The following is a 13,009-nucleotide window of genomic DNA, read 5'->3' as shown; positions in this document are numbered from 1 at the left end:
TTTTTCCTGATGGAAATTTGTATAGATGAAGTCATCTGGATGACAATCTTGGCTTTAGGTCTGATTGATGAGGTGTATAACTCATGTGCACAGCTATGTGCATTCATTTCATGTTTTGAGTTTTAAATATCTTTGGAGAGCATTGTGCCTGTTGCCTGTGAGTGCTCATTCTCTCACTTTTTCTCAGCACATATGTGAATTATTAATAAATCTGCTGATAAATTGTGCTCAGCAATATGCAGAATATATCCATGCCTGGCAAGATCAGTCAAACTTTTGGAGGTGAACTGACAAATTTGAGGCGCCTTTATTTCAGGTGGGGTATGCGGGCTGCCCTCTAGAAGGACACATGTCCTAGATAACACAAAGCAACCACCAATGTTGTGGATGCATATGCTTGGTAAGTCCTACACTTAATCAGCATCACTATCACTACATCAGCCCTTACTTAGACTAAGACACTGTCATGAAAAGTGGGGGCAGATGGTGATACAGACCCCTTGTGTGGGATCCCTTGACTTGGGTCAACAGATACCTATGCAAAAGGTCCTTCCTTCTTTTCCATCCTTGTTGGAAAGTGACTGAGGAGCTGATTTTGTCTTCTTGTAAGTATCTATGGATACTGCATGAAGCATTCAACAGAATAGAATAGACTAGACTATTTTCATTGACAGTGATCTACAATGATCATCTAATCCAAATGTCTGACCAGTTCAGGGCTGACCAAAAGTTAAGCTTGTTGTTAAGGACATTATCCAAATGCCTTTTACACACTGACAGGCTTTTGGGGCACCAACCATTTCCCTGAGGAGCCTGTTCTCATGTTTGACCACCCTTTCAGTAAAGAAATGCTTCCCACTGCCTGGTCTAAACCTCACCTGGCCCAGCTTTGAACCACTCCCATGCGTCCTATTACTGATACCAGGGAGAAGAGCTCAGCACCTCCTTCTCTGCTTCCCCTTCTCGGGGAGCTGTAGAGAGCAATGAAGTAACCCTCGAGATGATCAGAGGTTCCCTGGTGTTTTACCTGGTGAAACATACCAGTGCAAAGAATCTGCCTCAGTCTTTTTCTTACTAAAGATCTCCAAAATGCATTGTATTGTATTTGGAATTTTTCAACAAAGGCATTTCAAGTAAGAGAATGTAAACAGAATTTATCATGTGATGATAACACCAAAGGGAATAGCTGTGAACAGACTGGAAGAGAATTTATGTATGTGACATTGTCTGCTCATATCTGACGCATATTGTAATCATCATTATTTGAATTATTCTTTTCCTTTCTACTCGACAGGCCTATCCATTATGAAAATTGTTATTGTTTCAATGAGAATACAAGTTGTTCTGAGTTTTGGGAAGCAGATTATAGCTATTGTTGTCAGTTCCTAAAATGCCTGTTGGGCATTACTATTTTATTCAGTAAATAAAGAGTTTAAAACAATAATTGTTATTTGTTAGAACGAACATATTTGAATCCCTTCTTCTTGCCCCTAAAGTGCAGGGCATTTCAGTCAGCATTTTCTATTTCTAGCTACTACCAGCATTTGCAAGCTGAAAGTGCTTTAGGATTCAGGAACTGAAAATAAGGGATGCCATAAGTTAGTGATGAAAAAATAGTTAATTTTGAACTACTATTATTTTTACCATCTGTAAGGAACAAATGTGGGATTTGTAAGAGCCAAAACCACCAGTACTGAATTTAAAGGCCAAACTCTTTAAAGTAGGAATGGGAGCAGCCATCTTTGCAGATCAAGCATACTGGATTGTTGGTAATGGATACTATTGAAGATGGTATTGGTAGCAGTATCACCTGTCTTAGCCTAGATTATAAATCCTGTGTGTACCCAGCTCTCCTTGATACTAGTGGGAACTAGGTACCATAATATCTGTGAGTATTCCTGTACTTAGAGATTTCCACTCAAGCCTGTAAGCCCTCTGGGCAGAGCTGTTGCCACAGTCTGAAGAAGTTCCTTACATAGGAAGTGTGACTTGCAAGACATTTGAAGACGTTTTTTTTTTAAACACAGCAAAACTTTTCTTCTTTGCAGTCATTCAAGGGATCTTCTCTCTTCTCTCTTCTCTTCTCTTCTCTTCTCTTCTCTTCTCTTCTCTTCTCTTCTCTTCTCTTCTCTTCTCTTCTCTTCTCTTCTCTTCTCTTCTCTTCTCTTCTCTTCTCTTCTTTTCTCTTCTCTTCTCTTTTCTCTTCTCTTCTCTTCTCTTCTCTTCTCTTCTCTTCTCTTCTCTTCTCTTCTCTTCTCTTCTCTTCTCTTCTCTTCTCTTCTCTTCTCTTCTCTTCTCTTCTCTTCTCTTCTCTTCTCTTCTCTTCTCTTCTCTTCTCTTCTCTTTTTTCTTCTCTTTTCTTCTCTCTTGTCTTTTCTCTTTTCTTCTTTCATGAATAAGTGAGCTGTTCAAACAGAATTAGAGGAAATTAATTGCACATGGTGTTAAACTGCAGGAGGCCAGCTCAAAGAATTTCCATTCTTAGTTTAAAAAAGCCAGACGCCCAGTCACTGTAGCTCACTGCACTTGAAGTCCAGTTTCATAACTATCTGATAACACTCAATCTGAAAAACTGCTGTCATATCTGTTGTATTGTGGGAGTAATTTATGAGTCTTTCCAAACACAAGGTTAATCTACAGAACCTTGCTGTCTTTAACTGTACTACAGTAAATAGTAATATGGCTTTAAAATTAAGTTGTTCATCAGGGCACCATTGACTGTGATGCTACTAACTACATAATACTGATTATTTGCTTTCATTGTTAGCAGAATAATTCAGAAAAATAGAATGATAAAAAGTAAGCAAAATAAACCCAGAACCAGTCTCTGACAAAATAAGTAAGTAAAGACTATCTTCCCTGGACCTGAAAGCTAGTTTCTGTTACATTACACCACTTCTATGTGTCTGAGCTCGTTAGTTGTGATTCACAGTGAGCCATTGTTCTCAGATGGGATTGTGAAAGGGAAGGTTGGAGATTCCTCTTGGCAGAGGGGAACCCCCATTACTTCCAGACTGTGTATAAACACTGTTTCATAGAGCTTCAGCTCCAAGCATCATGTGTGCCCTGGCATCTATGCGTCATCTCTACTCCCCTGAGATCTCCAGTCTTGCCCTTTGGCTCAGCATGTCTGGTTCCATGAAGGCTTCATCCAAAGAAACAGCACAGGATGACCATACTCTTAATTTCAGGATAGAGGCATAGATAACTGCAAAGTGGCCTGGGCATCTTCATTTATCTGGGTAGCTGAAGGAGAAAAGATTGACTTCCAAGGAGTGATTCCACTCTGGGAAATAACCCCACATGCCTGCACAGGCTGGGAGCCAACTGGATGCCAAGTGGCTTTGGAGAAGGCCCTGGAGACAAAGGTGGCCCACAGGCACCTGGGCTGCTAAGGCAGATCATTGCCAGAAGGTAAAGGAAGGTATTCCTTCCCCTCTGCTCAGCACTGGTGAGACACATCTGGAGTGCTGGGTCCAGTTTTGGGCTCCCCAGGACCAGAGAGACGGACATACGGGAGCAAATCTGGTGAAAGGCCACAAAGATGATCAAAGGGCTTGCACATCTGTCAATAAGGAGGGACTGAGAGAGCTGGGACTGTTTAGGCTGGGGAAGAGTCATGGGAGATCTTATCCATGCATGTAAATACCCAATGGAAAGACTTACAGAAGAGGAAAACAGACTTTTCTCAGAGGCAGCTAGTGAAGCGAAGGCCACAAATGGAAACACAGGAAAGGTCATTTAAACATAAGAAAAAAAATGGTCCAACACTGGCACAGGTTGCCCAGAGAGGTTGTGGAGTCACTCTCCTTGGAGATACTCAAAACCTGTCTTGACATGGCCCAGGGCAACATGCCCTAGTCAGCCTTGCTTTGAGGAGGGGGCTTGAACTAGAGGGGGCCTGCAAGAAAGCTGGAGAGGGACTGTTCACAAGGGCATGTAGTGACAAGGGGGAATGGTTTTAAACTGAAAGAGGGTAGATTTGGGTTAGATATAAGGAAGAAATTCTTTACTATGAGAGTGATGAGACACCGGTACAGGCTGCCCAAAGAAGTTGTCGATGTCTGTTGTGGTTTAATGCCAGTCAGAAACTACATACCATGAGGCAGCTTACTCACTGCCTCCCCCGAGCCCCACAGTGCGATGGGGAGAAGAATCAGGAAAAGGTAAAACTCATGGGTTAATATAAGAACAATTTAGTAATTGAAATAAAGAAAAACACAATTAAAATATAATTAGAATAGTAACAACAACAATAACTGCAACAATTAACAACAACAATTGTAATGAAGAGAGAGAGAGAGAGAGAGAGGAGAGAGGAATTAAACCCAAGGGAAAAAACCCTAGAAAACACCCCAAGCAGTGCACAATGCAGTTGCTCACCACCTGCTGACCGATGCCCAGCCGGTCCCCGAGCAGTGATCGGTGGCTCCTGGCCACCTCCCCCCAGTTTCTACACTGAGCGTGGCGCTCTATGGTATGGAATATCCCTTTGGCCAGTTTGGGTCACCTGTCCTGGCTCTGACCCCTCCTGGCTTCTTGTGCACCTGCTCACTGGCAGAGCACGGGGAACTGAAAAGTCCTTCATTTAGAGTAAGCACTACATGGCAACATCTAAAACATCGGTGTGTTATCATCATAATTCTCATACTAATCCAAAACACAGCACTGTACCAGCTAGTAAAAAGAAAATTAATGTTATCCCAGCTGAAACCAGGACAATGTCCCATCCCTGGAAGCGTTCAAGGCCAGGCTGAATGGAGCTTTAGTGGAAGGTGTCCCTGCCCATGGCAGCGGGGTTGGAACTAGATGATCTTTAGGGTCCCTTCCAACCCAAACCACTCTATGATTCTATGATCTCCAGAGGTCCCTGACAATCTCAGCCATTCTGTGATTCAGGATGCCATGGGACAGTTTTGAACTCCAGCCTGGGAAAAACTTAATCTTCTGTATGTATGATCCTATTTATCTCACTTTCCTTTATGCAAGTGGGACTAGCAAAATAGCTGTCCTTCGTGTCAACTGGGATGAATCTTTGGGATGCAAAATGGATTTCTGGTCTCATTGGAAATCTCCTAGGTGGAGGACAAAGCAAAGGCTGTTCTGCAGAAGAACACTACTTCTGATGTGGTGTGCCTATGCATGAAAAGAAATATTTTACTGTATTTGTAGCTCTCATGTTCACAGAAGCATTTTAAGGAATAAGAATACCATTTCTAAGAGACTTTTCTTTTAATACAGCGAACATCATCTCGAATATCTCTGTATGCATATGGACACAATTTTTCTACCCATTCACACTCAGTAGCCCTCTACTTCATAAATGCTCCTTCTATCTAATTAAAGAACAGTGAAATACTGTTTGTCAAGGGTAGGGTAATACCTTCCAACAGGTATAACCACTGCTCAGACCACAATATTTCCTTGTAAGTGTGTACTTGTATTCCATTTTTTGTTTCTTTTTTTGGGGGTGAGGGTGGGAGCTTGTTTGTCTTAGAAGTGCTTTTCATACACTGTATTTTCAATGCAAATGTTTTCCACAATCTAGTTTAAATATTTTGTCCTGTACTGAATATGTATGAAGTATCTTTTACCTCAAAATATTTTATTAGTTACCAGTTAAGTGTATTGACAACAAAAAGTAAATACAGGGCATGCCATTAAGCTACTTTGAAGCAGAAATTTGAAAATGAATGTATTTATCAATTTCTTTAAAGGAAGACTTTAACAGTGCTTCTACCTCAAGACAAGTTTACTTCCATTTACTTTGAAGTCACAAAACTGCAGCTGTTAAAAACTGAAGCATCAGAAAATTATATTAGGAAAAATCTTTTCCATACAAAAAAGGTTGCTTATATTTTTCAGATCAGCTGGGTGAAAGAAACCAAGCAGGGATTTATGAAGTCTGGTATCACCATTCTATTTGCTGTGTTTCTTCTACTGAAAAGATGACATACATACTTCATAAGTTGCATTTAATTCCAGTGTACAGTATCCCTCTTAAAGCTTCTCACAGATTGCAGTGAAGCAGGAACAGGGATAGAATATGTCAGGAAAATATCAGGGGAAATACATTTCTCTTTTTTTTTATCGGTATCAGCTGTTGGCAGCGTGAAATTCTCAGGGGATGATGTACCCTCAAGGTCTCATTCTGTGTTATTACACACAACATACAGGTACATTAGTTACACTGTCTTTCTTCAACACACACCGTGTGGTATTCGAATACCAATTAGCATTCTACATTAAGCAGAGAGCATCCTGGGGCTGCCTGTATGCAATTATTTCAGTGTGCCATTCTGTCTGATTATACATCTAGCTGTTCAATTTACCTTGTGACATATTCTGTATGAATTGGTTAGTGAAGGTGATCTTCAAATTAGACACCATCCCTGTGGGTAACAGTACCATCACGTGAATGACAGAAGCAGATACCATAATCTCCTACACCAATCTACTCTTTCAGCAGGAGTGAGAATACTCACTTTCCCTGCTCACATCTCCTCACTGGGTATTTGTTCATTTGGAGTCTTCTGGTTTTACTTTTCCTGCTTTCAAAACCCAAACTGCATGTAGTAACAGAGCCTTGTATGGGCACACGTTCTCCATTACCTCTCCCCAGACAGATACACAAGGATCAGTTCAGTACCTCCGAAGCTTTGTTACAGGCTTCAGCTTTAGCAGGATCAGGTTCATTACAGATGTACCAGGCTACAGTGACCTGTTTTTGCCCTTGTGCTGGGAGTGTAGTAACTGTGACACACTACCAGCTCATTTGAGCTACTGCTGCAAGTGGGCATATTGAGAAAATAATGCTGAGAAAGTAAATGAGGAAAGGTTTACAGAACAATACCACAGAGAGGATGACGAATTAGACTCCTCTTGCTTAGAAGAAAGAAATGCAATCCTTAATTAGAGATTGTCTCCACATTAACCTGGAAAATACCTTTCTCTAAAGGAATTTTCCATGTAGCTTGGAAAAATTCTCAACAGCTGGCAGGGGAAAATGCCAGTACTCAGTAGCACCTCTGAAAGATGGTCCTTAAGGGCATGTCTTCACTGATGTCAGTCTTACCGAGTCTGTGCCCAGAGCAAGCTGGACATGGTGCAGCTGCAGCTCAGATGCCAGCACCACCGATCCACGCTGCAGTAGGGGATGAAAGGCACCACAGAAGATGGGTCCATGTCCTCTGAGCCACCCAGCCTCGTCTCCACAGTCCCAGGGATGCTTTCCCATTGGAACTGTTCTCCAGTTCTTCCAGATTTGTTGGAACATTGTTATTCCAACAAAACTTGCCTTGGTTCCTTTCTGCCACCTTCCTCAGAACCAGCTATCCTCTCCCTTCCCTGGGAGGCTAGTTATAGAGCTTGGGGTCCCAGAGTTCCAAGTTTCTGGCACCAGGAGTGTCAGTAAATACATGCTATATTCCTCGAGGAATGCAACCAGAACTGTCACTGTGTAGATCACATATTCTTGGGGGAATTTCTGGAGCCTGGAGAATAACTTTTAGTTCAACACTGAAACACATTCCAAGGGAGAATATTTTGCTTTCTTTTTTTAATAGAATGATACAGAAAGTCACTTCCATAATAGAAATAAGGTTTTTATTCCCTTCACCTCTCCCTCACATACACACACACAAAGTTTGAAAAGAGAATTGTTTCAAATTCTTAAAGACATTTATAGTGGTAAAATTACCTTCCCTAACCTCAAAATGGAGAAACAAGTCTCAATACTGGGCCCCTGGGGCTGATTCGATGTTTATAATGATTCCATCACTGGAGGTGACATGAAAGCACCTCTTAATGAGGCAGAAGTGGGGCATGCAGCAATTTTACAGCGTTGAATACATGGCCTGAGAAAGAGTTCTGGAAGACTGAGAATCAGGTGTTGACTCAGGTCTGCTCTTTTCTTCTGGCAAAACCATTCCCTTACAACCAAAGCAGACAATGAACAAACCAATTACGCTATAGAGAATAATGCTTAGGTTGAATTTACTTCTGTTGTAAATCTAGAGTTCTTATCGTTAAAGAGAAGATACTAGTTACACCATTAGTCAGCACTATGAAAAAAGAATGAAGCACTGAAAAGTGTTCATGGACTAATCTCTCTAGGGTAATTTTTGGCTTCCATTTCTTACAGAAATAAACCCCTATTATTTAAAAATTGGCAATATCATCAAAACATCCCTTTTTCCCAAATTTTCCCAAGTTGTTTTATTCACTTTGAATTTTTAATGTTATTTCATAAAAGTGCATTTTTAGTGCTAATTAAAAGAAACCTAAAAGGTCTTTGAATGAAGGTTTTGGCTCAAAATGTTAGAAAAGGTAATGAAAAGATAAAATCACACAAAACAAACTGAATTCACTTTAATTTTTGCAAAACATTAATGCTTTAAAATCTTATTGCAAAATATTTTCCATACTTTGGCCTCTTTTAGTGATGATGGTAGTCAGCTCTGTATCAGCTCTTTATTTAACTCAGAGTAAACCATCCCTGTAGATTTCCTTGTACTGTCTCCTTTTTTGTACTCTGGTAGAAAAACAGTAATGCAGGAATGGAAACAGCTGTAGGAAATCCAGTATAGCTACAAACACTTGTTGGCAAACTGCTTGAGATAGCTCTGATCAGACACGTGAAAGCTGGTACAGGATGGCAGCCCTGTTCAGCTGGTAGCAGGTACTTGTCCTGCCAGGATTCATTTAGGGATCAGGTGATTCACCCTCAGCTTTGACAGCCTGAATTTTTTGGAAGTGTTTCTAGCTGAACTTGGAAGATTACTAAAAATTTAAGTTGCATTGTACAGTTTCTGTCTTTAATTTCTCATTAGCAGTTTTCTTTACTCCCATTCCTCTCCTTTGCTCACAGTCTGTCTACATTTGTTTCTACTTTTGAGCCATTTTCTGCATGTTCACCCCAGAAAAACAAGCTCAATATTATTTTAGCTGAACACAAAAAATGGCATAGTTTCAGGAGACTTGAAACTGGGACCCTGCTTCCCCAGCTACATGAGCTGTGCTAGAACCGAGAGCTGCAAGAGAAGAAATTCAGCAACAGAGCTTTGAGCAAGACACAATGTTCTTTTTCACCTTTTTGACTCTAAGCTTTTCTATCACCCTCAGTGCTTTCCCCAGCTTGCCAGGGCATTTATATTTTACAGGTTTTCCCACAGAGTTATTTACTGAGTAATGTCTTCACTAAGGACATTTTAACTTCAAGTCATAAATGGAGACTTGTTATTTTTATTATTCTGTAAAAGCCTTTTGTCCACTTTGTTTAGCATCACGAGCCTTTGCCTACAGTGAATTCTGCTCGCACTACAACCAAAGTATCACAGCCAACAACTCACATTATACATGAGCCTTGAATAAGGCTGTGGACTAAGCCATGCAAAGAATCAGCGAGTGGTGTTCTCCCCTCCGTTGCTTGCCAGCATTATTTAAAAGCAGTGCCAGAGCATTTTTCACTTAAATCCTATAAATATAGCTCTTTGAACATGTTCTGTTGTTGATTTGAAATTTAAACATTTCATTTAGCTTCCCATTAAAACAAAATCTCACAGGCTCCTCTGAAATGTAACATGCTCTGAGGCAGCTTTCCATTGTGAGGGAGAGTAACAACTAAAACAGAAGATTTTTTTTCTAAATTGAGATTTGGAAATTATTTTAAATGGCATTGTGTACTGTAGTGCATAAGTAAGAGCACTAAGAGAATGGTTCTGCATTCAATATATGCTGGCAATTTCTGCTTTAAGTTTTTTTCTTTTTTTCTGAATTACTGAAATGAAATACAGAATTGCTACTGATTGAAAAATGAGTGGTACCATGCGCTAAGAGCCTGTCTCAGAGCCTGCTGAGGCCGTTGGAAAGCTGTACACCAGCAGTGATGGCAAAAGAGACGTGTCTCCACTGCATTAATGTGGAAATACATCTGGAGAAGGGCACTGAAATCTGCTGGGAAGGTCCTTGAAGGGGATGAAGGTCTGCTCATCTCAAAATAGCACAGGAGGAGCCAGGACAGTAAGGAAATTTGGATTGAGGCCATGAGGCAGAACAAAGACCTCTGCCAGGTTTGCCTTCCTCCTATGGTGCTCTCTTGTTGCCTGTTCCAGAGCACTCACATTCTTCTTCATAAAATATAAACAAGCTGCATTGAATGTATTGAGTTGGTTTCGTACTGAAACAATTCCAAATCCTGCATTTCATCTTTTCCCCTTCAAAACAGAGCCATCACAATTTGAAAATCCTCAACCTTAAAGAGCAGACAAGAATTTCTTAGATATAGTAGCCTCCTTTTCAAAAAGGTTGTTTACTTATGACTGCTATTATTTGCCTAATTTCCATATTCCCAGAACAATTTATATATCCATCTCGTGTGCCAAGATACAGTGAATGAGCAACTGTTTATGCTTTAATGAGAACAAACAAAATTAAAAACCTACATGCTGCATCTTGTTTCAAATTATATCATGAGCAGAGACCGTGTCTTTCTGTATTGGAAGTCCCTGTGCCAATGCAAACCCAGCTTCTAGTGAATTTGAAGTTGCGGTGATAGGAACTCAAGCAAGAAATTGTGTAGCAAAATTACTATTTGAAATACAAGAATCTGAGACTGTACAACTCACTAAGTAAGACTGTTTTCCTTGGTAAGTAGCTCGCTAGCAAGTACTATGAGGCCATGTATCTATGTTTTATGTTGAAAAAAAATGAGGATATTTCTCTTGTATCTAGGGTCTGATTTTCAGAATTTCATTGCTTCCAGAATGGAACTTGTTAAGATGAATTCAACTAAATTTGAGACACCTAAAAGGCCTCTGTGGCAATCTCCATTTCTCACACAAACGCTTCTTCCGTCTGTCCTTCAGAAACTGGTCTTGGAATGACAGAAAAATCCTTATAGTTTTTTGCTAATATGTAGAACTGTGTGGCAGGTATTTTATACAGCCTTGTTATGTAGCTTGCCCCTGGAGAAATACTAGGAAGACTTTTGACAATATTTCCCACAAAAATGGGTCAGAAAAATGACCACAGTAACACTAGCTGATATGGAGAAAGAAAGTTCATCCACCCCAAAATGGATGGAAAGCATTCATTGCAAAGAAGGGGTTAACTTGCTTTGAAATTCAGCTGTAGGTTCAAGAAGGCCTACACCTAACTGCTCCTACACATAGCTGTAAAAATAAATAAAAATATTTTCTGTTTGTAATTGTTACAATGAGTTCAGGATCTCTTGGCAATTGCCAGGTCTTGCAGCTGCACCATTGGCATGAACATACCTGCTCAGGGTCCTGAGAAGCCCTGCTCAGCCCGCACAGTTAGACCCAGTGCTAGAAGTTTCTTGGCCCTGTTTAATTTAGAAGTCAAAGTATTTTCAACTCTGATTGTTGAGTTGAAGTTGAGCAGAAGAGGGAGGAGGGAGGGAGGGAGAAACATGAATGGGAATTGGTGGCAGATGCCTCTTGTGTTTTACAATTTTTTCTTCTAATACAGACCAGGTTAGTGGTTTCAGAAACATGAGTTCTTGAGAATTACTGCTTTGCATACATATTACTTAACAAATTGCTCAGATGGACTAAATGCATACAAACATTTTAAAATATGTATGTGCTTCTGGTGTGTAAGACCAAACATATTTAATCCCAAATATTTTGGAGCATGTGGCGGCTGTCATTAGCAGTGACATTTCTATTCATGCAAAATAATATGTAATTATCCAGTCAAATCTAACCTGCTCACCCTCATGTACAGTTTTCTTCCGCCAAAGAGCTAAAAACTAAATGATAGCTCCCCTATGCTGCAGAGCTGGAAACACACTGTGTTTTTAAACAGCCAGCCATGGCTGCCCTGGTGAATCCAACGGTTCAAATTAACAGAGCACATGACTCGCTGACTTGAATATAAGCAGCCGTCGGAGAAAGTCCTCATTTGAGAGCAAGTCATGGGCTGAGAAATCCCCTCGGTGCAGGGTCGCCTGCGTGACTCCCTGGCGGGGTCACATGTGGGAGGCGGCGGCGGCGTGGGGCGGTGGGCACACCTTTCTCTGCTCCCCCCGCAGCAGCTGTCATGGGAATGATCAGCTGCCTATTACATGCATGCATGCACTTCCCTGCCTCACAGCACACAGCCGTAATGTGCTCTGCTCACAGGGAAAAATTTATATCCCTAGCTTGGCGCAGAAGGGCAGTACCCCCTTGCCAGGCAGCCCCTGCAACCGCCAGGCAATTAATTGAGTAATTTTCCCTGCTTTGTTGAGGGCAATGGGGAGGGAAGGACAAAGTCTGCACCATCAGTAGCAAATTTATTGCAGGATGAATTAAGAAGCACAACCAGCCCTCGGGGATTACCATGTTCACATGAGCGTCAGCAAACCAGGGTCCACCAGGCTCCCTAGTCATCCCAAGCAGTGGTGAAAAGCATTTGCTCCACGAGCTACTTCCTCAGAGTAGCAAAAGGCCTCCTATCCCCCTTCTTTTTTTCCCCCTGTGACCTCCTTAGCAGTAATTCATGCCATATAAAAAAGAGGGGGCCTTTTAGGGGTAGCGTGTTTTTTGCAGTAACCTTATGAGACAGAGCTGTTAAGAGGATGCAGCGCCCGCGGAGGCCCCCGATAATGAATTACAACTGAGAAAAAATGGCTTGAGTGGGAACTTGTTTGGAAAGCAGTGAAAGGGGGATATTCCTTTCCTCCATGAACTGAGATGTCCTGGGGGCCTAAGAAACTTTGAAAAATAATCCCTTTTCATAAAGCAATGCTGCCTAACTCAAATCGAAAACAGATATAGGTGTACAGTAACACAGATCTGCCCTCCAAAGGACATGGCCTGAATGCAAAAAATGGAGATCAAAGAAATCAGCTGGGCATCTCCAGTGGCAGGCACACACCCTGCCAGGTAGCTGCTGTCATGAAGTGTACTGGATGGTGACCATACAGCATGGGTTAAGGCCCATAAACTATCTTTACTGTAGGAAATTGAGCAGAACATGTTTAAACTGCAAAACCAGATGACAT

The sequence above is a fragment of the Falco rusticolus genome, chromosome 1 (genome assembly GCF_015220075.1).
Source record: "Falco rusticolus isolate bFalRus1 chromosome 1, bFalRus1.pri, whole genome shotgun sequence".
NCBI classification, from domain to species: Eukaryota; Metazoa; Chordata; class Aves; order Falconiformes; family Falconidae; genus Falco; species Falco rusticolus.
This window is presented reverse-complemented; position numbering follows the sequence as displayed.